The following is a 25,078-nucleotide window of genomic DNA, read 5'->3' as shown; positions in this document are numbered from 1 at the left end:
AAGTCCTCCCAACCTCTTTCCTCCCAAGGTTGCCTGTTTCCACTCTTTCTGTTGGCCTTCAGGTCTTCAATCCTTTTCCCCAACCCAATATCATATGATGTTCCCAGTCTGGGAGGTATTATACTGTGATTTTTTGGTGGATCACACCAAATTTGCAGATTGTTTCCAGTAGGATGACCATTTCTACAATATTAATCCTACCATTCTACAAGAAGCCTTTCCCCTTTCTTATGTTTCTGCACTTTCTTCCTTCATTGTTGTAAGGGGTTTCAATTGCATAGACCTTTCTCTTTTGGTTAGATTTAATCCAATATTATTTTTGAGACTATTAAGTTGGTCTCCCTTTTATCCATATTTCTTTCTGGCACACTTGTTGTTAGTATATTAGTAGTCTACCATTTTTAAAACTTTGTATCGTTTTTTATTTTGCTGAACATATTTGAAAGAGCCTTTTAGAAGTCTGTAGTCAATTCAGCTCTAGAACTTGCTATATGGCCTAGGTTGTCCTTAAATATACAAGTCTCCTGCCTCAGCTTTTCAAATTTTGGCATTACAGTGTTGATTCACCATACATGTCAAAAAGAAAACTTAAAAAAAAAAACAAACAAAACTTGTAACAGTGAACACAAATTTCTTTTTTTTTTTTGGAACTGAGGACCCAACCCAGGGCCTTGCACTTGCTAGGCAAGCGATCTACCACTGAGCTAAATCCCAACACCGAACACAAATTTCTTAAACCTGATTATAGTTACAGTGTGTTATTCACTCAGTGTGAAAGGCTCAGTGACAGCCAAGATCCAGAACCAGGGTTTTGTTTGACTTCATAGGTACTAGAAATTCTGTTCAGTAAACTCTGGCCATATTGATATGCCAGCAGATGTAACTCCTCTGAATATTAGTGGAAGATATAACATCAACTCTGTTTGTAATAGAACAGTCATAGCCTAAGAATAGTGTGCAAATTCTTCTTATGACCTATGCATTTGCGATGTTAGAACTTGGCAAACATAAATAAAAGGCAATAAACTATAAAACAGTACACAGAAGGCCTGCATTAGTAAAAGTAAATTAATGGGCAAAATAAAATGCTTTGATTTTCTTTTTTCCATTTTTATTAGTTTATTTCATTCATTTGCATTTCAAATGTTATCTCCTTCCCAGTTTCCCCTACCAATTCCCCCTCCCCCTGCCTCTGTGAAGGTACTCACCCCCTCCCACCCCATTCCTGCCTCAGTGCCCTAGCATTCTCCTACCTTGGATCATCAAGGACCAAAGGGCTCCCCTCCCAGTCATGCCTACTAAAGCAATCTCTCCTACATATCCAGCTGGAATCATGGGTCACCCCTTTGGTTGATGGTTGAGTCCCTGAGAGCTTAGGGGTTGATATTGTTGCTCTTCCTGTGGTGTTGCTTTTGATTTTCTAAGAGATAGCTAAAATATCAAAATGTATGTTTAGAACAGAGAAAACAGGAAGCTGTATTTGGCAAAGCACTTCAAGACTATAGAGTAAACATCTACAACTCAATATGAGGATAAATAGTATCATTTAAAACTAACAGAAATATTTTTTCAATGAGAACATATACATGATTGATATTATATGGAAAGGTATCCAAGTCTATACAACTTCTAAAAAATGCAGATTTAAGTCACAACAATATGTACTCCCAAGTTTACACCCAAAGAATTCAATAATATTAAGTATTGTCAAGAATGTAGAACACCCAGAATGTTACAACTAGGTGGTGAGAATGTAAAATACCAGTGCTGCTCTGGAAAGAGTATGGCAATACTCTATGAAGAGTCAATCAAAATTTATTGCATAAGGCAGAAATCCTACCCTTCTTAATTACTCAAGGGAAATGAGAGAAGAATTTTTATCTGTATTTGCCTTTATTGTTTTGTTTCTTTGCTTTGCTTTTGTCTTTGTTTTTGTTTGTTTTATCCAACAGACTTCTATTATAACATATTTTGCTTAGGCTCATTTTCATTGATGGAATTTTTATCATGGATTTTCCATGTCTGAGACAGGAAACTAGACATGAGAATTCAAAATGGTGAATAGGATAATACCCTGTTCTAATGGGTTTTAGTTTTTTTTATTTCATTCATTAATTTATATATTCCCATTACATCAGATTATAGTACCTGCCCCCTCTCCTTACAGTTCCTGTCTCACAAGCCCCTCCCACACTTCCCTCTCCTTCTCCTGAGAAGGAGGAGCTCCCCTCCTCACACCTTGGTACATTAAGTCACTGAGACCAGACAGGGCAGACAAGTTAGGAAAACCAGATCTGGAACCAGACAGGCAACAGATTTAGGCACAGTCTCTGCGGCAGTTGTTGGGACACTGGCCTGAAGAGCAAGCTGCATATCTGCTACGTGTGTGTAGGAGGCCTAGGGCCTCTAACGCCCCCCTCCAGGTTCATCAATCCTTCCTTCAATTTTTTCACAAGGCTTTTAGAAATCTGCACAATGTTTGGCTGTGGGTCTCATCTGTTTCAGTCAGTTGCTATGTGAAGCCTCTCAGAGGACAGTTATGCTAGGCTTCTGTCTTCAGTCATTACAGAGTATTGTTAATAGTGCCAGGGTTTGGTTCTTGCCCGTGGGATGGGTATCAAGTTGGGACAGTCATTGATTGGTCATTCTCTTACTCTCTGCTTCATCCTTATCCTTGCATATTTTGTAGGTAGGACCCATTTTGGGCCAAAGGTTTTATAGATAGTTTGGTATCCTTATCTCTTCACTGGGGGTCCTGCATGGCTGCAGGAGGTGGGGCCACCCCAGAGTCCATATCCACCACTGCTAGGAGTCTCAATTAGAATAATTCCCATAGACTCCTGGGAACCTTCCCATCCAAGGTCCCTGGCTTATCCTAGAGATGCCCCCATCCCTGCCGTAAGTCAGCTACCTATTTCCATTCACTCATCCAGCCCTTTCTCCATGTATTTCCCCACACCTGATTCTGATCCATTCCCTGATTCCCTTCCACCCAGGTTCATCCCTCCATCCACTTCTAATGATAATTTTATTTCACCTTCTGTGTGAATTCAAGCATCCTCATGTGTACCTTGTTATTAGCTTCTTTTGGTCCGTAGTTTATAGCCTGGGTATCCTGTATTTTATGGCTATTATACACTATAAGTAAGTATGTACCATTCTTACATGTTCTTAGGGGTCTGGGTTACCTCACTCATATTTTCTAGTTCCATCTATTTGAATGCAGAATTCATGGTGTCTTTGTATTTAATAGCTGAGTAGTATTCCACTGAGTAAATAAATCACATTTTCTTTAGCCATTGTTCAGTTGAGGGGTATCTGGATTGTTTCCACTTTCTGGCTATTAAGAATAAAGCTGCTATGAGCTTGATCATGATGGATGATGTCTTTGATGTGTTGCTGAATTCAGTATATTTTGAGTATAGGCCCAGGAGTGGTATAGTTGTGTCTTGAGGTAGAATTATTCCCAATTTTATGAGAAACCGCCAGAGTGATCTCTAGAGTCTTTGTACATGTGTGTATTCCGACCAGCATGGGAGGAGTGTTTCCTTTGTTCCACAACCTCACCAACATGTGTTGTCCCTTGAGTTTTTTTATCTTAGTTATTCTGATGGGTATAAGGTGGAATCTCAGAGCCATTTTGATTTTTATTTCCCTGATGACATTGGACATTTTTTAAGTGTTTCCTGGCCATTTGTGATTCCTTTGTTGAGAATTCTTTGTTTAGCTTTGTACACCATTTTAAAATTAGACTATTTGGTTTGTCATTGTCTGACTTATTGACTTTATAACTATATCTATATCTATCTATCTATTGATCAATCGATCGATAGACAGATTGGATATTAGTCCTCTGTTGGGTATAGAGTTGGTGAAGATTTTCCCGCTCTGTAGGCTGTTGTTTTGACCTGTTCACAGTGTCATTTGTCTTAAAGATGCTTTAAAGTTTCAATAGGGCCCATTAATCAATTGTTGATCTTAGAGCCTGAGCTATGGGTATTCTGCTCAGGAACTTGTCCCTTGTATCTGTTCAAAACTATTCTCCACTTTCCCTTATATGAGATTTAGTGTATACAGTTTTACGTTGAGGTTTTTCATCCACTTCAACTTGAGTTTTGTGCAGCTCATAACTATGGATCTATTTATATTCTTCTATCTGTGGAAATCCAATCGGATAGCACCATTTTATTGAGGATGCCTTTTTTGCCCATTGTATGGTTTTGGTTTTTGTTTATTTTTTGTTTGTTTTTTTTTTTGTCAAAAATCAAGTGTCCATAGAAATATGGGTTTATTTCTAGGTCTTTGATTCAATTTCATTAATCAACTTATCTGTTTCTATACCAATACCATGCAGTTTTTATTACTATTGCTCTGTCGTGCGTCTTGAAATTAGGAATGGTGACACCACCAGATGTTCTTTTTTTATACAGAATTGTTTTATTTTTTCTGGGTTTTTTTTCCATACAAAGTCAAGAAATGTTCTTTTCTTTTTTTAATTTTTTTTATTTTTTTAATGTATGTGAGTACACTGTAGCTGTCTTCAGACACACCAGAAGAGGGCATCAGATCTCATTACAGATGGTTGCGAGCCACCATGTGGTTGCTGGGATTTGAACTCAGGACCTCTGGAAGAGCGGTCAGTGCTCTTAACCGCTGAGCCATCTCTCCAGCCCAAGAAATGTTCTTATAATGTCTGTAAAGAATTATGTTGGAATTTTCAGTTGGAATCTGCATTGACTCTGTAGATTGCTATTGGTAAGATGGCCATTTTCACTATGCCAATCCTACCAATCAATGAGCTTAGGATTTTTTTTCTTTAATTTCTTTCTTCATGGACATGAAGTCTTTGTCATACAGGTCTTTCACTTGCCTGGTTTGAGTTACAGCAAGATATTTTACGTTATTTGTGGCTATTATGAAGGTTGTTGTTTCCCTAACTTCTTTCTCACCCTGTTTATCATTTGTATAAATGAGGGTTACTGATTTCTTTGAATTAATTTTGTATCCAGCTGCTTTGCTGAACATACTTATCACCTCTAAGAGTTCTGTGGTTGAATACACACACACACACACACACATATATATATGTATATATATGTATATATATATATATATATATATATATATATATATCTTAAACATCATTACTTTCTCACTTACAGAAATCTGTATCAATTGTCTTAGGAAAGCAAAGTTCTCACCTTAGTGGTTCTGACTGCTTGTTAACCACAACCAAATTTTCAGCTCCATCTTCTCAGAACCTCATATTCTCAATTCAAAGTATTATATGAAAAGCCCCTATCTAATCTTCAAGAGGCTTTCAAACTTCCCTATGAAACTTCTCAGTTAAGGCCTTTGCCTTCTGTATTATTCTCCATGTAGCCACTGCAGCCACTATACTATAATAGCTTGATAGAGTCTCTAGGCTAAAGTTGCAATGTCCTTCCATAATCCTCTCCAAAACAGGTGGTCAGGTCTGTAACAGAAATACCCCATGAACTGGTACCAATTTCTGTTTTAGTTAGGGTTTTGATTTCCGGGACAAAAATGCCAAGGCCAAAAGCAACATGTAAAGTGTTTGTTTCAGCTTATAGCTGCACAAGACAATACATTGTGAAGGGTATTTATGACAGGAACACGAACAGAGCAGGAACATGGAAGTAGGAATTGACGTAGAGGCCATGGGGAGTTCTGCTTCCTGGCTTGCTTCTTGTAGTTTGCTCGGTCTGCTTTCTTACAGCACCCATGAAAATGAGCCAAGAACTAAGACATCTCATAGTGAGCTACGCTCTACTATGGGCAATCATCATCCCAGAAAGTGCCTGCCTTGGCTGCAGGACAATCTGATAAGAATGTTTTCTTTAACAAGGCTCCTTCTTCCCAAATGGCACAGCTTGTGTCAAGTTCACATACCACTAGCCTGTATAAGCATATCTGAAACACCAGAATAGCTTATGAAGAATCAGAAAACAAATACACAATGGAGGATCCAAATGATTTTCACAAAAATCACAAAGTGACTGTTTTGCTATCAAAAAAGGCATGGCATTTTGTTCAACCCAATCAATAAAGAAGTGCTATGCAGTAAAAACAGGGGAGATGACATCCCACACAATAAATTTTCTAGGAACAAACAAGCTGATAATTTAAAAAAAAATAAATAATAGAGCTGATAATTCCAAATCTGGTAGGGGAAGAACTAGGATTCTCACTCACTGGTGATCAAAAGTGATAAACACTTTTGTAATGTATACCTATTCAATAGCCAGAAATTTCGCTTCACTACTAAGCAAAGAAGAAGAAACAATACCACACAAATGTCTTTGGAAAATCTAAACATATGTAACATAGTTAAGCATCTTCCCTCATAAATTTCAGAATGAAAACCACACAGATGTTCATTCATAGGAGATAATGGGATACTACAGTTGATGGATACTAAGAACAAACAGATACTGCAACAGCAGCATACAATATTGAAGATAGATTGGAAATGTATTCAGTCAAAAATATGGATCCATGTATGCTCTCCATATAGAAAATCCATGAAGAGACAAAATTAATTCTTGTTGATAGATTTGAATACTGCATGCCTATAGAGGGCAAGGACCTCTAGTTTATTGAGATGAGGGAAGTATTCTAAATTTTGACTTGAGTAGTAGTATATGCATATATAAAATTCATCAGAAATGATACATGTAAGTATGAATACGTTACTCTATATAAACATCATGCAACAATTTTTAAAGTAAATTACTATAAAGAAAACAGAAAGGGGTGACATGTTTTATTTTCATGTATTTTCTCACTGTGCTTTGAACTTTTAATGTACTTCAAAGCTATAATACCTGGTTTATGATAATTATTTATTATCATTTATGGATGATCACCCTGAAGAGCTGAGAAATTAAACAATTTGTCATGACCCTATAATTAGCAAATGCTAAAACCACAAATTGATCTTAGGAGGTTTAGTTCTGGAACATGAATCCCAACTCTGATGTTATTTTGCATCTTGAAAGCAAAGCTGGCTTAGAAAAAAAATGAATTGGAGGAAAGGTGAAGGAAATGTTATTTCCCCTCTTTATCCATCCTACTTTTCATAAATATGAAATACTGTTAACAGATTTTGTTCAAACATTTTTTCCATTTTCTTTTGTGCCTGGTTCTGCATAATTTTTGATGTAAAAATTCTCCAAGGTTTAATATGGTTTAATTGATAAAATTACACATATTTACAATGTACATTTCCCTGTTTTGATATATGAACACATTATAAACTGATTAAATAAAGGTAATTAGCTCATAGATTGCCCACATATTTATCAGCTTTAGGGGAGACAACATTTAACACAAATTCTTTTAATTTTTAAGACAATGCATTATAATTAACTCTAATTATCACATATTTGATGTACTACCAAAATTTGTTCAACCTGACTGTGGTGGTTTGGATTAGATGTTCCAGATAAGTCTCAGGCATTTGGCTATTCTGTGTTCAGTTGTTGGCTGTTCGAGGAGGCTTCCGGGGTGTTGCTTTGCTAGAATAAATATATCAAGGGACTTGGCTTTGAGATTCCCAAGAATTTTTTGCTTGTGGTTTGAGATCTGAGCTCTCAATTGTTTCTGATGTCAGGCCAGCTGCTTGCTGCCACACTTCCCAGCCATGATGATGATGGACTGTTATCCCTCTGGGACCATAAACTTCAAATGGATACTTCCTTCTATAAGTTTCCTTGATCATGATATTTTATCACAGCAACAGAAGACTGACTAATAGATTGATTGGTCAAAGGTAACATTTTAATACTCTGACAAATATTTCCTCAGCTCTCCCATTTTGGGGCTTCCGGATACCACCATTTAATTCTACTCTGAACTTCAATGAGTTTGACGTCATTAGCTTCTACAAACAAATGAGACTGTGAATATTTTATATTTCTATGTGAGTGCCTTATTTTATGGAGGGCAATGTGGTTTGTGTTCCTCCATGTTGCCACAAATGATGGGATTTCTTTCTTTCTTCCCTAAGGTTTAAGAGTATTTTAGTGTGTGTGTGTGTGTGTGTGTGTGTGTGTGTGTGTGTTTGTGTGCAATTGTTTACCCCATTTTCTTTATTCATTAACCAATTCAAATCTTTAATTGGTTTTATATCTCAGCTATTGAGATTAATGTTATGTTGAACACAATAAATGAAATGTATCTGGAAGATATTTCTTGATTTCTTTGGACTATTTGTGAATCCTGTGAAAGTTCTATTTTTAATATTTTTATGAAGGTCTACATTATTGCCCATAAAGATATGTAACATCAGTGCTTTTTCAGAGTCTAGAAGACTAAGGTGTGGCAATTAAAAGACCAAGGTAATTCATGATGTATGGCTTAACTGTCTTACAAAAATGGAGGGGATAGGGAAACCATAGGTATATAAGTCAGGGGATTGGCATTCTTGGCAAAAGCCTGATACTCTGAGTTAGATTATCAGGACACATGTATTGGAGGGAGAAAACAATCTTCCTATCCTTGTTCTCTGACTTGTACATGCATGTTAAAGCACTCTCTAGATAATAAACATACACATAATGTTAAAAATAAAAATTATTTGAGAGTTAAGAAATGGTAGTGCAGTAATTGTTACTCTGACTTAGAATTTTGCCATTTGAAAGTCTGGGAGAAGGGAGTTTGCTATAAATTAGAGCCTGGACCACACGATTATGGTTGGTGTCCATAAAGGAAAGAGGAACATATTTACTATATAGAAAATCTTTATGTCTTCCTTTTAAATTTAGTTTACTTTTCTTTTTCTTGCCTATTAGCTCTTGCTATGTTTTTAAAATGTGGATGTTTTGACCTTCCTTCAGATTTTATAGGAACCACAACATTTCAACATAGATGTATCATATATATTCTTTGTCAAATTGAGGACATTTCTTCTGTGAACAATTTCTGGATTTTTTTTTTATCAGGAGAAACTCTTGACACAGAGTTTTCTTCCATTTTTGAGGTAATTTTATGATTTTTACCCTTGATTCTGATAATATAGTCTATCACATTTATTCACAGGCACATATGGTACATTCCTTGTGAGGTAAAATATGACATGGTCATACTGAAGAATCCTGTCAACACACAACAGATGTTTTATTTGTTTGTTTGTTTGTTTACTTTTGTTTAAGTCTGACTTGGACAAATTGAAGAATCCTGTCAATACATCACAGATATGCTTTTTGTTTGTTTGTTTGTTTGTTTGTTTGTTTTGGTTGTTTTGTTGGTTGTATATTTTTGTTGTTATTTTTCCCTAAGGTGGGAGAGAATGTTTAATATTCCTTCTTCTTTACATGTTTGTTGAAATTATCCCTCATTTATCTGTTGCTTGGCTGTTTTCTTAGAAAGTGATTACTAATTTAATCTTCTTATATACCTGCCAAGTTTTTCTATGTCTTTTTTATTTAGTCTTGGCAGGTTGTCGGTTTCTAGGAATCTATCTCCCTTTACAATATCTAATTTGTGGTTCTGAAATTAATTGCAATTCATTTCTGTGCAATTGGTTGAAATGTTTCTCCATCCTTTTCTGTTTGACTGCATGTGGATCTTTATCTTTCTTTCCCAGTTATATTAGATGTGGACTTGTGTACTAATTTAAGTGTTTTATCTTCATTGACATTTTTATTACCTTTGCCATTTCTGCCTTGTTTATATCTTCTTTGTTAGTTACTTCCCTTCTTTCTATTAGAAAACTAGACTTCTGCTTTCCCAGTTCCTTGCATTCTAAAATTACATGGTTTAAGAATGTTTTGGGGGGCTTTCTGCTCCTATGAGTTCCAGAGACCACTGAGTCTTCTTGGGCAGTGCCAGCTTTGTCCCATAGACATGATGGTGAAGACCATAGTTGAACATATTTTGCTATATTGGGTATTGGATACCAGGGCTGCCTTCTCATCTACATCTGGCAAAGTGGTGATTGTTGCCATCAATAGCCCCTTCATTGACCTCAACTATGTGATCTACATGTTCTAGTATGACTCTACCCATGGCAAGTACAGTGGCACAGTCAAGGCTGAGATGGGATACTTGTCATCAATGGGAAGCCCATCACCAGCTTCTAGGAGCTAGATACCACTAATATCAAATTGGAGGATACTGGTACTGAGTATACTGGTGCCCTCACCACCATGGAGAAGTCCAGGAACCACTTGAAGGGTGGGGACAAGACAGTTATCATCTTCTGCTTTTCTGTTCCTTCTGCCAATGCCCTCATGTTCCTGATAAATGTGAACCAGAACTATGACAACTTACTCAAGATTGTCAGCAATGCATCCTGCACCATCAACTGCTTAGCACCTCCGGACAACTTTGGTATCATGGAAGTACTCATGACCATAGTCTATGTTATCACTTCCTCTCAGAAGACTGTGGAAGTCTCCCTGGAAAGCTGTGATGTAATGGCCATGGTGATGCCCAGAACATCATCTCTGCACCCACTGGTGCTGCCAAGGCTGTCACCAAGGTGATCACTGAACTGAATAAGCCAATAAGCTTCCTACACCCAATGTATCTGTTGCAGATCTGACATGCTGCCTGGAGAAACTTGCCAAGCATGATGACATCAAGAAGGTACTGAAGCAGACATCTGACGGTCCACTAAAGGGTATCCTGGGCTAACTGAGGACCAGATTGTCTCCTGCCATTTTAACTCCCACTCCTCCACCTTGGATACTGGCTGGGGCTGGCATTGCTCTCAATGACAACTCTGTAAAGCTCATTTCCTGATGTGACAATGAATATTGCTACAACAGTTTAGTGGATCTAACAGCTACATGGTCTCCAAAGACTAAGAAACCCTGGAGTACCCACTTAAGCAAGTACAATGAGAGCAAGAGGGAGGCTCTTGGCTGTTTTCAGTTGCTGAGGAGTCTCTGTCCCAACTAGACCTCCAACACTGAGCATCTCCCAGACCCCCATAATAATGGGGGCCCTAGGAAACCCCACTCTCTTGAACACCATCGATAAAGCTCAGTGCATCCACTTAAAAAGTTTTTTTAACTTTTTAATATTTTATCTTTTATTAATCATTCCATTCATTTACATTTTAAATGATATCCCATATCCAGGTTACTTCTCCATCAACACCTCATCCCACATCTACCCTCCCCTTCTCCCCTTTGCCTGTATAAGAATGCTTTCCTACCTACCCACGCCCTTCTACCCCACTTCTCCAGCATTCCCCCTACACTGGGTCAACAAACCACTTTGGGACCAAGGGCCTCCTCTTCCATCGCCATTAGGCAAGGCAATCCTCTGCTACATATGTATCTGGAGCTGTGGATCCCTCCAGGTACACTCTTTGGTTGGTGGTCTAGACTCTGGGAGAACTGGGTGGTCAGACCAGTCTATGCTGTTCTTTCAATGGAGTTGGGACCCCATTCTGCTTCTCCAGTCCTTCTGCCAGCTCCTGCATCAGGTTGCCTGAGATCTCAGTCTGATTGGCTCCGGGCATCCACATCTGCTTTGGTCAGTTGTTGGCCAGACCTCCTCCAGAACCACCACACTAAGTTCCTTTCTTCAAGTGCCTCTTGGCCACGACAACAGTGTTGGGTATTGTGTCTGCAGACATGGTATATTCCCAGGTGGGGCAGTCCCTGGTTGGCCCTTCCCTTCATCTCTGTTCCATTTTTTGTCCTTGTTCTTCTTAGGACAGCAACATTTTTGAGTTATAAGCTTTGAGATGGTTGGGTGGCCACATCTCTCAACAAGGGACTGTGACTTTCTACTCATTCCAAATGTTGTGTGCCCTACTAGTCCACCACCCCATTCCCCTTTGCCTGTGAGATGGTGTTCCCCTCTAGGATCTCCCTTCCCTGGGGTGTCTTTACAAGGTTAGGCCCATTCTCTCTCACTGAGGCCAAACAAGGCAGTACTCTGTTACATGTATGCTGGGGACCACAGATCTGTCCATGTATGCTCTTTTGTTGGTGGCTTAGTCTCTGGGAGCTCCCAGGGGTCCAGGTTAGTTAACACTGTTGGTCTTCCTATGGGCTTACCATCCTCTTCATCTTCTTCAATTCTCCCCCTAACTCTTTCTTAAAGGCCCCTGACCTCATCCATCCCAACGGTTGGCTGTAAGTATCTGCAACTGTCCCAGTCAACCATTGGCAAAGTCTCTTAGAGGACAACCATGCTAGGATCCTGTCTGAAAGCACAACTTAGCATCAGTAATAGAGTCAGGGTTTGGTGCCTGCTCGTGGAATGGATATAGTTATTTCAAACTATTTTGGTACATTAAAGAATATTTGAAATTGTGTTTGTACTTTCATTTGTCTTGAGATTAGTCTTTTATTTCTATTTCAATTTGTTTTCAGTAATGATAAATATATTTTAATTACCAAACACATGTACATTTGTTAATTTTATTTCTGTTTCTAATATCAAATGTAAGTTTGGATGTGGGGAAAGAGAAACCTTATATAGAATTGATTGAAGTATAAGCAAGTACAGCCACTAGAGAAATGATCCCAGATGTTTCTCAAAAGACAGATTTAGAAATAGATGTACTCCATGGCTCAGGTACACCTCTCCTGGACACATACCCAAATGACTTTAAATTTCAAAGCAGAGAACCTTGTACACCCATGTTTATTGCTGCACTGTTTGAAATAGCTAGGAACTGGAATCAATTTAGATGTCCATCAACAGACAAATGGATAATGGAATGTTACTCAGATGTAAAGAAAATTAAAACTGCTTTTACATTCTATGTCACCCTAGTCGAAATAGCAATTACCAGGGAAACAAATGAAAATAAATGATGCAGAGAATGGATGGAGAAAGAAAACTAGTATGTACTACTGTGAGATTGTAAAGTCGCATTCACTGTGTGTGTAAAGGTTTCTCGAAGTGCTGAAAATGCAGCTGCCATATAACCCTGCTATATAACTTTTAGGTTATTTACTAAGTCAAAATACCACAGGCATACCTTTATTACTGTGACGCTATTCTCAGGAGCTAGAAAAGAGAGCCAGTCTAGAAACCATCAACAGGAGGATGTCTAAAATGAATGTGCTCACGTAATGAAGTATCTTATTCAACTAGAAAGAGGAATGGAATTTTTATATTTGTAGTAAAATGGACAGCAATGGAAATCATTATGTTAAGTAAAATATTTTTTTCTCACAATCATCCAAAAATGAAATATGAACTCATATGTGCACTTGTGCATGTATAGGTCATGAAAATAGGAAGGTACATGGAAGCGTAGGAGAAAGAGATCTTGAAGACAACAAGGCAAGACAAAACAGAGAGTAATATAATGCATGGGACATGAAAGGGAAGGTTCTGTTTGTGGGAGGAAAGGGATCAGCTAGAAAAGGGAATAGAAATGAAGGTCAGCTGTGAGGACCACAAAGCCTAATTCACATTAACATGTATACAAAAAACAGCGTAAGGAAATGGCATAATGAAACTCATTACTTTGTGTGGTAATTTTAGAAATTAAAAACAGCAAACAAAACATAAAACCTCTGCCTTTTTTCAAAATATGAATAAATTAGAGATTGACAAATATATAAAACTCAAAACTGGTTGAATGCCACAATAATCTTTTTCTTTCTTTTCCTTTTTTTTTCTTTTTTTTTTTTTGGAGCTGGGGACCGAACCCAGGGCCTTGCGCTTCCTAGGCAAGCGCTCTACCACTGAGCTAAATCCCCAGCCCCACAATAATCTTATCATACTTAGACAATAGAGGTTCAACTACTACAGGTGGTGCTGAGATGTGTGTGTTAGGGCTTCTTTCTAGCTGCCTACTGGGGTGAACCCATACCCCGGCTCCTCTAGCTTGCTTTGGACTACAAGGCTCTGTCTGCCATGTTCTTCATGTGTGAAAGACAGAAATGCAAGCATCAACACCAGTATAAAAAGAATATTGTAATCCTTTGTAGGTGACATCTGATTTATAATAAAAGCACTTCATATGATCAATCCCAAGGAGAGGAAATATAACATTTGATTTCTATCACAGAGTAGTGTGAATGTGTAATATACCTTTGGGACAGTGAAGAACTCAGGCTTATCATTTGGTTTTAACAGCTTAATTTTTAGATGTGATTTCTCGTGTATAATATAACATTCTTTTTTTTTTTTTTGGTTCTTTTTCGGAGCTGGGGACCGAACCCAGGGCCTTGCGCTTCCTAGGCAAGCGCTCTACCACTGAGCTAAATCCCCAGCCCCATAATATAACATTCTTTTTTTTTTTATTAACTTGAGTATTTCTTATATACATTTCGAGTGTTATTCCCTTTCCCGGTATCCGGGCAAACATCCCCCTCCCCCCTCCCCTTCCTTATGGGTGTTCCCCTCCCAAACCTCCCCCCATTGCCACCCTCCCCCCACCAGTCTAGTTCACTGGGGGTTCAGTCTTAGCAGGACCCAGGGCTTCCCCTTCCACTGGTGCTCTTACTAGGATATTCATTGCTACCTATGAGGTCAGAGTCCAGGGTCAGTCCATGTATAGTCTTTAGGTAGTGGCTTAGTCCCTGGAAGCTCTGGTTGCTTGGCATTGTTGTACATATGGGGTCTCGAGCCCCTTCAAGCTCTTCCAGTTCTTTCTCTGATTCCTTCAACGGGGGTCCTATTCTCAGTTCAGTGGTTTGCTGCTGGCATTCGCCTCTGTATTTGCTGTATTCTGGCTGTGTCTCTCAGGAGAGATCTACATCCGGCTCCTGTCGGTCTGCACTTCTTTGCTTCATCCATCTTGTCTAATTGGGTGGCTGTATATGTATGGGCCACATGTGGGGCAGGCTCTGAATGGGTGTTCCTTCAGTCTCTGTTTTAATCTTTGCCCCTCTCTTCCCTGCCAAGGGTATTCTTGATCCCCTTTTAAAGAAGGAGTGAAGCATTCACATTTTGATCATCCGTCTTGAGTTTCACTTGTTCTAGGCATCTAGGGTAATTCAAGCATTTGGGCTAATAGCCACTTATCAATGAGTGCATACCATGTATGTCTTTCTGTGATTGGGTTAGCTCACTCAGGATGATGTTTTCCAGTTCCAACCATTTGCCTACGAATTTCATAAACTCGTTGTTTTTGATAGCTGAGTAATATTCCATTGTGTAGATGTACCACATTTTCTGTATCCATTCCTCTGTTGAAGGGCATCTGGGTTCTTTCCAGCTTCTGGCTATTATAAATAAGGCTGCGATGAACATAGTGGAGCACGTGTCTTTTTTATATGTTGGGGCATCTTTTGGGTATATGCCCAAGAGAGGTATAGCTGGATCCTCAGGCAGTTCAATGTCCAATTTTCTGAGGATCCTCCAGACTGATTTCCAGAATGGTTGTACCAGTTTGCAATCCCACCAACAATGGAGGAGTGTTCCTCTTTCTCCACATCCTCGCCAGCATCTGTTGTCCCCTGAGTTTTTGATCTTAGCCATTCTCACTGGTGTGAGGTGAAATCTCATAGTTGTTTTGATTTGCATTTCCCTTATGACTAAAGATGTTGAACATTTCTTTAGGTGTTTCTCAGCCATTCGGCATTCCTCAGCTGTGAATTCTTTGTTTAGCTCTGAACCCCATTTTTTAATAGGGTTATTTGTTTCCCTGCGGTCTAACTTCTTGAGTTCTTTGTATATTGTGGATATAAGGCCTCTGTTGTAGGATTGGTAAAGATCTTTTCCCAATCTGTTGGTTGTCGTTTTGTCCTAACCACAGTGTCCTTTGCCTTACAGAAGCTTTGCAGTTTTATGAGATCCCATTTGTCGATTCTTGATCTTAGAGCATAAGCCATTGGTGTTTTGTTTAGGAAATTTTTTCCAGTGCCCATGTGTTCCAGATGCTTCCCTAGTTTTTCTTCTATTAGTTTGAGTGTGTCTGGTTTGATGTGGAGGTCCTTGATCCACTTGGACTTAAGCTTTGTACAGGGTGATAAGCATGGATCGATCTGCATTCTTCTACATGTTGACCTCCAGTTGAACCAGCACCATTTGCTGAAAATGCTATCTTTTTTCCATTTGATGGTTTTGGCTCCTTTGTCAAAAATCAAGTGACCATAGGTGTGTGGGTTCATTTCTGGGTCTTCAATTCTATTCCGTTGGTCTATCTGTCTGTCTCTGTACCAATACCATGCAGTTTTTATCACTATTGCTCTGTAATACTGCTTGAGTTCAGGGATAGTGATTCCCCCTGAAGTCCTTTTATTGTTGAGGATAGCTTTAGCTATCCTGGGTTTTTTGTTATTCCAGATGAATTTGCAAATTGTTCTGTCTAACTCTTTGAAGAATTGGATTGGTATTTTGATGGGGATTGCATTGAATCTGTAGATTGCTTTTGGTAAAATGGCCATTTTTACTATATTAATCCTGCCAATCCATGAGCATGGGAGATCTTTCCATCTTCTGAGGTCTTCTTCAATTTCCTTCTTCAGTGTCTTGAAGTTCTTATTGTACAGATCTTTCACTTGCTTTGTTAAAGTCACACCGAGGTACTTTATATTATTTGGGTCTACTATGAAGGGTGTCATTTCCCTAATTTCTTTCTCGGCTTGTTTCTCTTTTGTATAGAGGAAGGCAACTGATTTATTTGAGTTAATTTTATACCCAGCCACTTTGCTGAAGTTGTTTATCAGCTTTAGTAGTTCTCTGGTGGAACTTTTGGGATCACTTAAATATACTATCATATCATCTGCAAATAGTGATATTTTGACTTCTTCTTTTCCGATCTGTATCCCCTTGACCTCCTTTTGTTGTCTGATTGCTCTGGCTAGAACTTCAAAAACTATATTGAATAAGTAGGGAGAGAGTGGGCAGCCTTGTCTAGTCCCTGATTTTAGTGGGATTGCTTCAAGTTTCTCTCCATTTAGTTTAATGTTAGCAACTGGTTTGCTGTATATGGCTTTTACTATGTTCAGGTATGGGCCTTGAATTCCTATTCTTTCCAGGACTTTTATCATGAAGGGGTGTTGAATTTTGTCAAATGCTTTCTCAGCGTCTAATGAAATGATCATGTGGTTTGGTTCTTTCAGTTTGTTTATATAATGGATCACGTTGATGGTTTTCCGTGTATTAAACCATCCCTGCATGCCTGGGATGAAGCCTACTTGGTCATGGTGGATGATTGTTTTGATGTGCTCTTGGATTCGGTTTGGAAGAATTTTGTTGAGTATTTTTGCGTCGATATTCATAAGGGAAATTGGTCTGAAGTTCTCTTTCTTTGTTGTGTCTTTGTGTGGTTTAGGTATAAGAGTAATTATGGCTTCATAGAAGGAATTCGGTAGTGATCCATCTGTTTCAATTTTGTGGAATAGTTTGGATAATATTGGTATGAGGTCTTCTATGAAGGTCTGATAGAATTCTGCACTAAACCCATCTGGACCTGGGCTCTTTTTGGTTGGGAGACCTTTAATGACTGCTTCTATTTCCTTAGGAGTTATGGAGTTGTTTAACTGGTTTATCTGTTCCTGATTTACCTTGGTACCTGGTATCTGTCTAGGAAATTGTCCATTTCCTGAAGAATTTCATGTTTTGTTGAATATAGGTTTTTATAGTAAGATCTGATGATTTTTTGAATTTCCTCTGAATCTGTAGTTATGTCTCCCTTTTCATTTCTGATTTTGTTAATTTGGACGCATTCTCTGTGTCCTCTCGTTAGTCTGGCTAAGGGTTTATCTATCTTGTTGATTTTCTCAAAGAACCAACTTTTGGTTCTGTTGATTCTTTCTATGGTCCTTTTTGTTTCTACTTGGTTGATTTCAGCTCTGAGTTTGATTATTTCCTGCCTTCTACTCCTCCTGGGTGTATTTGCTTCTTTTTGTTCTAGAGCTTTTACGTGTGCTGTCAAGCTGCTGACATATGCTCTTTCCTGTTTCTTTCTGCAGGCATTCAGCACTACGAGTTTTCCTCTTAGCACAGCTTTCATTGTGTCCCATAAGTTTGGGTATGTTGTACCTTCATTTTCATTAAATTCTAAAAAGTCTTTAATTTCTTTCTTTATTTCTTCCTTGACCAGGTTATCATTGAGTAGAGCATTGTTCAATTTCCAAGTATATGTGGGCATTCTTCCTTGATTGTTATTGAAGACCAGTTTTAGGCCGTGGTGTTCCGATAGCACGCATGGGATTATTTCTATCTTTCTGTACCTGTTGAGGCCCGTTTTTTGACCAATTATATGGTCAATTTTGGAGAAAGTACCATGAGGAGCTGAGAAGAAGGTATATCCTTTTGCTTTTGGATAGAATGTTCTATAAATATCCGTTAAGTCCATTTGGCTCATGACTTCTCTTAGTCTGTCTACATCTCTGTTCAATTTCTGTTTCCATGATCTGTCCATTGATGAGAGTGGGGTGTTGAAATCTCCCACTATTATTGTGTGAGGTGCAATGTGTGTTTTGAGCTTCAGTAAGGTTTCTTTTACATATGTAGGTACCCTTGTATTTGGGGCATAGATATTTAGGATTGAGAGTTCATCTTGGTGGATTTTTCCTTTGATGAATATGAAGTGTCCTTCCTTATCTTTTTTGATGACTTTTAATTGAAAATTGATTTTATTTGATATTAGAATGGCTACTCCAGCTTGCTTCTTCTGACCATTTGCTTGGAAAATTGTTTTCCAGCCTTTCACTCTGAGGTAATGTCTGTCTTTGTCTCTGAGTTGTGTTTCCTGTAGGCAGCAGAATGCAGGGTCTTCATTGCGTATCCAGTTTGTTAATCTATGTCTTTTTATTGGGGAGTTGAGGCCATTGATGTTGAGAGATATTAAGGAATAGTGGTTATTGCTTCCCGTTATATTCATATTTGGATGTGAGGTTATGTTTGTGTGCTTTCATTCTCTTTGTTTTGTTGCCAAGACGATTAGTTTCTTGCTTCTTCTAGGGTATAGCTTGCCTCCTTATGTTGGGCTTTACCATTTATTATCCTTTGTAGTGCTGGATTTGTAGAAAGATATTGTGTAAATTTGGTTTTGTCATGGAATATCTTGGTTTCTCCATCTATGTTAATTGAGAGTTTTGCAGGATACAGTAACCTGGGCTGGCATTTGTGTTCTCTTAGGGTCTGTATGACATCAGTCCAGGATCTTCTGGCCTTCATAGTTTCTGGCGAGAAGTCTGGTGTGATTCTGATAGGTCTGCCTTTATATGTTACTTGACCTTTTTCCCTTACTGCTTTTAATATTCTTTCTTTATTTTGTGCGTTTGGTGTTTTGACTATTATGTGACGGAGGGGTTTCTTTTCTGGTACAATCTATTTGGAGTTCTGTATGCTTCTTGTATGCCTATGGGTATCTCTTTTTTTAGGTTAGGGAAGTTTTCTTCTATGATTTTGTTGAAGATATTTACTGGTCCTTTGAGCTGGGAGTCTTCACTCTCTTCTATACCTATTATCCTTAGGTTTGATCTTCTCACTGAGTCCTGGATTTCCTGTATGTTTTGGACCAGTAGCTTTTTCTGCTTTACATTATCTTTGACAGTTGAGTCAATGATTTCTATGGAATCTTCTGCTCCTGAGATTCTCTCTTCCATCTCTTGTATTCTGTTGGTGAAGCTTGTATCTACAGCTCCTTGTCTCTTCTTTTGGTTTTCTATATCCAGGGTTGTTTCCATGTGTTCTTTCTTGATTGCTTCTATTTCCATTTTTAATTCCTTCAACTGTTTGATTGTGTTTTCCTGGAATTCTTTCAGGGATTTTTGTGATTCTTTCAGTGATTTTTGCGATTTCCTCTCCGTAGGCTTCTACTTGTTTATTAATGTTTTCCTGTGTTTCCCTAAGGGAGTTCTTCACGTCTTTCTTGAAGTCCTCCAGCATCATGATCAAATATGATTTTGAAACTAGATCTTGCTTTTCTGGTGTGTTTGGATATTCCATGTTTGCTTTGGTGGGAGAATTGGGCTCCGATGATGCCATGTAGTCTTGGTTTCTATTGCTTGGGTTCCTGCGCTTGCCTCTCGCCATCAGATTATCTCTAGTGTTACTTTGTTCTGCTATTTCTGACAGTGGCTAGACTGTCCTATAAGCCTGTGTGTCAGGAGTGCTGTAGACCTGTTTTCCTCTCTTTCAGTCAGTTATGGGGACAGTGTGTTCTGCTTTCGGGCGTGTAGTTTTTCCTCTCTACAGGTCTTCAGCTGTTCCTGTGGGCCTGTGTCTTGAGTTCACCAGGCAGCTTTCTTGCAGAAGAAAAGTTGGTCTTACCTGTGGTCCCGAGGCTCAAGTTCGCTCGCGGGGTGCTGCCCACGGGCTTTGTGCGGCGGCAGCAACCAGGAAGACCTGTGCCGCCCCTTCCGGGAGCTTCAGTGCACCAGGGTTCCAGATGGCCTTTGGTGTTTTCCTCTGGCGTCCGAGATGTATGTACAGAGAGCAGTCTCTTCTGGTTTCCCAGGCTTGTCTGCCTCTCTGAAGGTTTAGCTCTCCCTCCCATGGGATTTGGGTGCAGAGAACTGTTTATCCGGTCTGTTTCCTTCAGGTTCTGGTGGTGTCTCAGGCAGGGGTCCTGCCACTCCTGGGCCCTCCCCCACGGGAGCCCAGAGGCCTATACAGTTTCCTCTTGGGCCAGGGATGTGGGCAGGGGTGGGCAGTGTTGGTGGTCTCTTCTGCTCTGCAGCCTCAGGAGTGCCCACTTGACCAGGCGATGACGTCTCTTTTTCCATAATATAACATTCTTATCCTGAGATGTCCAAGGTCTCATCTAACCATGGAAATAGAGCAAAACCCAAGATTGGAAGACCTATCTTATATTTATATACACTTGCTTCTGATACAGAAATGTATGAACCAATCAAAAAGTCATGATCTATCAGAATCCAAACCACCTTCAGTGGAGGAAAAATAAATATTGCTGCTGCTGCTGCTGCTGCTGCTGCTGCTGCTGCTGCTGCTGCTGCTACTACTACTACTACTACTACTACTACTACTACTATTACTACTACTACTACTACTACTACTACTACTACTAATAATGATGATGATAATAATGGGATGCATACCTCAGTCAATGGTCTGGAGAAGTTTTCTATTTCCCTTGAATAGAGGTTCCCAAGGTGACTGGGAGCAGGCAGTGCTGTTTGGTGACATCCTCTGTTTCTTCATAGGATTGGTACCTTGGTCCTTCATCCCCCGTCAAATGTTCCTATCATGTAGTCATTCCCAAAATCTCACTATAGAAGAAGCACACAGAATAATGTTCTTTTATGTTTAACAGACAGAGGAGGACCTTCATCCTTCCCTTTGTTACAAAAAATAAAGGTCTGTTTTTTTTAACTTCTTGAACAATTTTAGTCTTTTTTTAAAAATTTCAAAGCAGAGAGAATTTGACATCACACCATTTTCAAAAGTGCCATTTTGTCACTCTCAAAGGTGTGCAGTTGTTCTGTATTTGATTCTAAGCATGGCCATATTCCAAGAGTTATAGCTATAAATTCTGAGAGATATTTCCCATTTTAATTGCAACCACAGATTTTCTAATGTAGCAGGTGTGGGTGCTACATTTATTTTTTTCCTGCTGGAAAGATCTAGAAGTTGATCATTAATCCTTTCTGGTATTCTTTTCCCAGTCCAACGATGTGTGCTTTGTAATATTCTGAGGCCACATCTTATCGATATGCTGCAAAATCATTCTTGCCTCATTGCTAAGTACTAACAGCCATATATTAATACAGCTAAAAATAATTTTAACTTCAGACTCTTGCAAATTCAACTTTTCAATTCTATTTTGACTCTGCCAAGTTCGTTCCTATCTTATTGAAGTTTATCACACTCAGGTTGCAGAAGCCATCTCCATAGTTTAACAGAAAATTTTCTCATCTCACTCATGGCAGGGTATTTTAGTACGTAGGCCCTCTCTGTTATCAGGGGTGATGGTTTCATCAAAGAGGGAGCAACAGGACACTGTACCGTGGCATTGCCCACCTGTTACATTAGACAAAATTTTCTTACATCCTGCATCAGTTTCCTTGCTGCCTACTGCCCTGTCTTGAAACCACTCCCATGAGTCAAAGGCTTTGCTATAGCAACTCTTGGAGGCAATTGTCACGTGGCACTGCCTTGCTGAACTCCCTCAAGGTCTAATTGCTTTCTGAAAATAAGCATGATTCTTTGCCTCTGTAACATGAATGACTTGTCTATAACGAGCTAGGTCTTGATGTAAGATTTAAGCTGAACGGAGGACCCCATATTATGGTTCTTTTTAGATCTGAGTGTGAAATATCCTCCATGAACTCACAGTGGGGCTGTCTTGAGAGGCTTCAGCAGAGGGAAATGGAACTTCCATAGGATGTAGGGCACTAGAACAGGGCCGTATGGAGTTATATTTGCTTCTGCTTTTGGTCTAGTTCTATCTATTTGCTATGAGACAACCAGGGAAGCAGTACCCAGAAGATCTAATTCCTACTCATTGAACAAAGACTGTCACCTGACACTTCCTCCTGTGACTAGCTCTTCCCTCTCCAACAATGAGACAATCAACATAAGCCTTCTCGGATATTTTGTCAAATATTTTGTGTGACAATACTGATAAAATTAACTGATGAAGTGCCCATTCTCCATAGACTGAGAAATGCCTGACCTAAGATTTTTCTGTGACTAAAGGCAAACTTTCTAGAGGGCAAACAGAAATATGTAAATATTCTTTAAGCTTTTGCTTATGTCATGCATGGAATTTGTCACTGCCAAGCAAATCAATTATCCCAGCTCAACAAAAGAGATAATTACACTGTGCTCACCATAAAGCTATGACAACTATATGAGCTATATCTATAGTTGTGGAATATTAATAATTTAGAGTTATAATTCAATGTACACAAGTGGATTTTTGTTAACATAAATTCAATAATTTTTTCTAAGATCATACTTCCCCAAATGCATATTAATAAGTATAATTTATTTTTATTAAATATAGATTTTTAAAACAATATTCTGATTATACCTTTTCTACACCCAATACCTCAGATATCCTTCCTCATTTCTCCACTCATTGGAATTTATACCCTTTTTGTTTCTGGTTTCATAACAAACAGGTATCTGCAGAATAAAAATAAAATAGACTAAGATAAGATACAAAAACAAATAAACTAAAATATGACAAAAGAACAGATGATAAAGAACAAAAAGGATAAAGCAAAAGAAAGATGCAAAGAGACACATTCTCATACACACAGAAATGCCATAAAAGTCACAAGACCAGAAGCGATTATGGTTTAGATCCTAGAGACCATGGCAAGCCAAGTGAAATTCTGTATGCTAATATTCTGCAAGTATCTTCATGATTTATAGCCTTGATTCCAATGTTCCCATTTTTAATGAGAAATAATTATGCTATTTTAAAAGAATTTATTTTGGCTTTAATATTTCTTGGATGGTAATGATAGACTAAAGAATTTCACACAATTTAAATATACACAGAATTTTCAAAGGAGTATTTCAGTAATTACATTGAGTAGGAGAGAATATTTGCCAAGTATGCATCCATAAAGGATTACTATCCAAAATATACAAAGAACTCAAGAAAACATCAAGATGATTAATGACCCAATGAAATAACTCATTGTGGATCTCAAAATAGAGTTATCAAGGAATGAAATGAAAAGGGCCAAGAAATAGCTAATGTGGTGTTCACTAACCATGGGAATCAAGAAAGCAAACTAAAATTACTTTAAGATTTCATCCTAACCTGTTCACAGTAAATGAGCTCAAAACACACCTGGCAATGAATGCTAGTGAGGATGAAGGAAAAGAGGAATCCTTGTTCACTGGTGGTGGGGGCTCACATTGGTAGAGAGCCATTCTGCATATTAGTGTGTAAAATTCTTCACAAGCTATAAGTAGGTATACCTTATGACCTCATATAGCCAAAGGATTTGAAATCCTGCTCTAGATATACTTGCTGGGCCATGTTCTTTGCTGCTTCATTCTCAATGGTTATGAAATAGAAGCTAGATATTTACATTTTCTAGGTATAAGATTCCCTCTAAGACAGATTTTATTTTATTCCATAGATTTGGGAATTTTTTTTTCATTTTTAGTTGACAGAATGCTTTCATTTCAGTCCAGATTTCTTCAAAGGTCTATCCAAATATTTGCTGTGTAGTCTCTATGAGTTTGTACGTGCTGTAGGGTTTTTCTTAGTTTATGTACCATTCTTCCATTGTTATTAGGATACAAGGGATTATTCCAGTTCTCCTAGAGTCTTAATTTCATGATCAAATACATGATTCACTGGAGAATGATCTGTGAGCTTCTAAGTAGAATATATTTAGCAGTCTTTGGGTGGGATGTTTGTTAGATGTCTGTTACTTTCAGTGGATTTGCAATCTCATTTAAATCGGATACCTCTACATGTATTTATTGTTGGGAAAATCTATCAATTACCTGGAGTGTGAAATTGAAGTCACCCACTGCTATTCCACTAGATTTAATCTGTGCCTTTACATGTAATGGTATTTGTTTTATATAATTGAGTTCACCTATGTTCAGGGCACATATGATTATAATCTCATGTACTCTTGATGGATTGTCCCAGTAGTCAGATTAAAGTGCCTTCATTATGCTTATTTTTCACCAGTTAGTTCAAAGGCTATGCCATTAGATATTAGAACAACAACACTTACTTGTTACCTAGGTTTCTTTTCTTTAAATATATTCTTTCATGTTGTATTGTGAACTGTCTCTGCTGCTCTCCCTACTTACGATTTCCTCACCCCCACCTATTGTCCTCCCCATCTCTTCTTTCACCCAACTTCCCTCTTTCCATCCACAGGTCTCTATTATCTATTTTGTTTCCCCTTCTCAGAAAGATTCCAACATCTTTCCTTGTTCCCTCCTTGTCATTTCGTTTTTTTGTGCCTGTTAGTTATAGCATGGTTATCATGTACTTTATGCTAATATCTACTTATAAATGAGCACATACCATGTTTGTCTTTTGGTGCCTGGGTTACTTCACTCAGGAAGGCATTTTTTATTGCTATCCATTTGCCTGTGAAATTCAAGACGTCCTTGTTTTTAATGTCTGAGTAGTATCCCATTGTATAAATATACCTCATTTTCTCTATGCATTCTTCAGTTGAGGAACATCTAGGTTGTTTCCAGTTTCTGGATATTAACA

The sequence above is a fragment of the Rattus norvegicus genome, chromosome 11, assembly GCF_021556685.1.
Source record: "Rattus norvegicus strain SHRSP/BbbUtx chromosome 11, alternate assembly SHRSP_T2T, whole genome shotgun sequence".
Taxonomy (NCBI): Eukaryota; Metazoa; Chordata; class Mammalia; order Rodentia; family Muridae; genus Rattus; species Rattus norvegicus.
The sequence above is the reverse complement of the archived record's forward strand: the minus strand, read 5'-3'. Positions refer to the sequence as shown.